Here is a 3,743-nt window from a genome sequence, read left to right on the forward strand (position 1 = left end):
CTAAGTGAAATTAGTCACTCAGAGAAAGTCAAATATCCCATGACTTCACTCATATGAGGACTTTAAGAGACAAAACAGATGAACATAAGGGAAGGGCAACAAAAATAATATAAAAACAGGGAGGGGAACAAAACCTAAGAGACTCTTAAATATGAAGAACAAACTGAGGGTTGCTGGAGGGGTTGTGGGAGGTGAGATGGGCTAAATGGTAAGGGACATTAAGGAATCTTCTCCTGAAATCATTGTTGCGCTATATGCTAAGTAACTTAGATGTAAATTTAAAAAATAAAATAAAAACAAAAATAAAAATGATAGGGGAGCCGGTGACTCAGTCGGTTAAGCGTCCGACCAGCTCAGGTCTGATCTCACAGTTCATGAGTTCGAGCCCCACATTGGGCACTGTGCTGATAGCTCAGAGCCTGGAGCCTGCTCTGGATTCTGTGTCTCCTCTCTCTGACCCTCTCCCATTCACACTCTGTGTCTCTCTCTCAAAAATAAATGTTAAAAAAATTTTTTAATTAAAAAAATAAAAAAATAGTAATAATAAAACGCTAAATAAAAAAAAAAATTTCTATATAAGAACTTATGGATGAAGGTAGAACCCAGAGAGTAAGGCCTAGTGACAAACATATTTATAACTGGAGTGCATTCTACATTCCAGGCACTATGCTATAAACTTTTGTCTCTAATCTCACAAGAAACCTATAAATGACTCATTGTTACACTAATTATATAGCTGAGGAAATTGAGGTTAAGAAACTAAATCACCTGCCTGAGGTCACTAACAAGTGGGACTAACAAGCCACTAATAAAACGCTGGAATCCGTACCATTAATACAACACTATTTGCCTTTACAGTCACAGAAACTAAGCACCTCTACATTTATTTATTTTGCATAGGCTATACAAGCACTTGGTTCAAAATTCTTAAAAAGCACAGCAAAAAGCTCCGTTCGGTACTCCTCCCTGGGAAAATCAGTTTTACTAACTTATGTATCATGTCCTTCCAGACATTTTCTACATTTGTAAGTGAGAATATAATACTATTATTTTCTCTTCTTTCTAACTAATGGTTGGGCACTATATATTGTACACTCACATTATCCTGCAACTTACTTTTTATTACTTTACCTTGGAGATAGCAATAAACAAAAGGCTCTCTCATTTTTATTTTCCAGCTGTGGAGTATTCCACTGAATGGGTATATAAGGATCATTTAGACAATACCCTACTGATAAACATTCAGGTTCCCAATCTCTTGCTATTATGAACATTGCTGCCAAGAAAATCCCTCCTCTATAGGTCATTTATACGTGTATGCATATATCTTTAATCTTTAATCTATCTTAATTTTTAATTAAGATTAATCCCTGTAAGTGAAACTGCAGTACTGAGAGATTCATACATTTGAAATGTGGATAGATATTGCCAAATTACCTTTCAAAGAAAGTTTACCAATCTATACCCCCAGAAATCTGAGTCCCTATTTCCCCACAACCAGACCTTGGCTAGATAAAAATGGTAACTTAAGTGTAGTCTCCATTTGCATCTCTTATCTAGCTCAATATTTGATGATTAAAATTTAAAATTTAAATCCATTCACCATCAAAAACTAAAACAACACTCAATTCCTGTTACTTCAGACCTCTCTAAAAGAGTGTACAGTCACAAAAAAGGATGCTTTTCATTCAACAGGACTAAAGAGTGCAAAAGCAAACTGATGTACCTTTCTTTACCATAAAATTACCTAAAACTACAGCTATGCAGTTATTGCTAGAAAAGTTTTTCAATTATTTACAGACAAAAAGCAAGAGATCTTGAAAAATCCAAAGTAATCACTATGTAATTAACATAAAAATTTGATTTTGTTAAATGAGAAAAGAAAATTATGAGTAAACGTTCTCATAAATAATAGTCACAGAAACGGTTTTTGCCCAACCCAGAAATGGTTGAGAGGAAAGGATCAAATCCTCCACTCTGGATATGGGTCCTGAAAGATGTAAATTTTTCTTCTTGAAACTAAGGAACATTTTTAATGTTCTTCTAGGATGGTAGTGAAGAAGGAAAGTGGAAAAAGAGAGTGGAGAAATGACCTACAAGAAGCAAAACAGCGAAAACGAACAGACACAGACATACACCCACATCCCCAGAAGGGCGTATACACTGTAAAAGTTCCAGGGAAAGTTGTTCTCAGCTTAAAGTCTGAGGGAAAAGAAGCAAAGAATAGATTATAATTGTTCTCAATTGAAAAGTAGTAATGTGGTCAATTTCATATTTAAAAAAAAGAAACAAGAAAAAAAAGTGAATGTGATTCTCAAACAAAAGTAAATGTATTCTCTTGCATCCTCTGTGGTTATAAAATTTCAAACATCATTTCTGCATAAACTGCAGTTATCAACAAAATTTATAATGAAACCCTATCATGTTGTCAACAAGATCCATGTTGCAGGACTGACTGTACTAAATGTAAAGAAATGCTATTAAAAAAGGGGGGGGGGGGGGGGGAGTACAGGCCCCTTCCAAAAGCCCTGAAAAGTTCTCCAGCCAACTCTACATTCTAACTCCTTAAGAACTCAATTTAGTTTCCAGTTCCTTTATAACTGATGACATCCGCTACAGTCTGTGAAGTTCATTTCCCTCAAACCTGGTTGGATTCAGGTTCCCCAATTATTCTTTCATCAGTAGCAGAAGTTGCATTTTGAAGGAAGCTCATTCTAAAACTACAAGAACTATATACCAGGAACCACTAACAGCCAAAATGTGGTAAATTTTGTGATTTTCCCCACTTCTATCTCCTGTCCGTGACTACTAAAAGCTTGAGCCCGTGATTGCTGCCCCCATTTTTTCTTGCGCCAAAGGTACATCACCGCATTGAAACTCGCAATGTCTTCAAAATAAATATTATTGTCACACTTTATACATGATAAAACTGAAAAATCAGTGGAGGAAACAGTTACCCCATTAACAAAACACAAATTCAAAATAGGGTCTTGGCTCCAAAAACTGTTTCCGTTATTTACGCTTTTAACACGCTGGGTGTCCCACCTTACAGTTAGCGTGTCCTTTACGTCCGTCTTGCCCCAGCTCACACCTCCTCCAAGGGCAAAAAGCTGGGCGAATTCTAGAAATCTTATTTTGACCCAGGCTTCGTTCCCCCCTTGTAGAAGGAAGTGGGAAACGACTCCTGAAAGCCATTTTCGTACCCAAGCGTTCCCCTCCACCTCCTCCTCGTCCTTTGCCGGGACCTTACGGGCCCAGGCTGCTTTAAAGACCCCTGCCAAACGTTCAGCTAACCTTCCTACATAGCCGTTCTCTGCCTCCCCAAGCCCGGGGAAGTCGGAAGGCTGCTTCTTTACCCTGCCTGAGGAAGGATGGCGTGGATATCCGACAGATGCTGAATTCCTTCAAGGCCTAGGCCACCGCCAACTTCAACCCGCCAGGCTCCGCCATTAGCTCTTAAAGCAGGGACCTTAAAGCGGGCCCGCGACGTAAAACAGTCCCCAACAGGCGCCTGAAGAATGTATAAGTAATTTTTTTTTGATGTTTCTGTCTTTCTTTGACTCCGCATTAAAAATTAGTTAAACATACCTTATGGCCGTTACTTTTCCCATGAGACTATAAAAAAATAGACCTTTTAAGGTGGACTTAAAAAAACAAAACAAACCATAAATCTATCGGGCATTTCGTGGGCAGCCCAAAAGACCTGGCGCGCAAACGAGGAGGGGGCCTCGCGGAGCCGGAAG

General features: G+C 38.4%; 1 protein-coding gene across 4 annotated transcripts in view; it reads right to left on the reverse strand.

The window, feature by feature from the left end:
• SF3B3 (splicing factor 3b subunit 3) overlaps window positions 1–3,667 on the reverse strand; it is a 47,470-nt gene extending 43,803 nt beyond the window's left edge. For 2 of the 4 annotated variants that reach the window (XM_042918639.1, XM_042918636.1), the window contains exon 1: window positions 3,357–3,456. The gene's annotated coding sequence lies outside the window, so the exon portion shown is untranslated. Of the gene's footprint in view, window positions 1–3,294; window positions 3,457–3,588 lie in introns of those variants that run through there. The other 2 variants (XM_042918638.1, XM_042918637.1) reach the window with 2 other exon arrangements.
• Window positions 3,668–3,743: the final 76 nt, after the last annotated feature.

Source organism: Panthera leo, chromosome E2 (assembly GCF_018350215.1).
Source record: "Panthera leo isolate Ple1 chromosome E2, P.leo_Ple1_pat1.1, whole genome shotgun sequence".
Classification (NCBI taxonomy): domain Eukaryota; kingdom Metazoa; phylum Chordata; class Mammalia; order Carnivora; family Felidae; genus Panthera; species Panthera leo.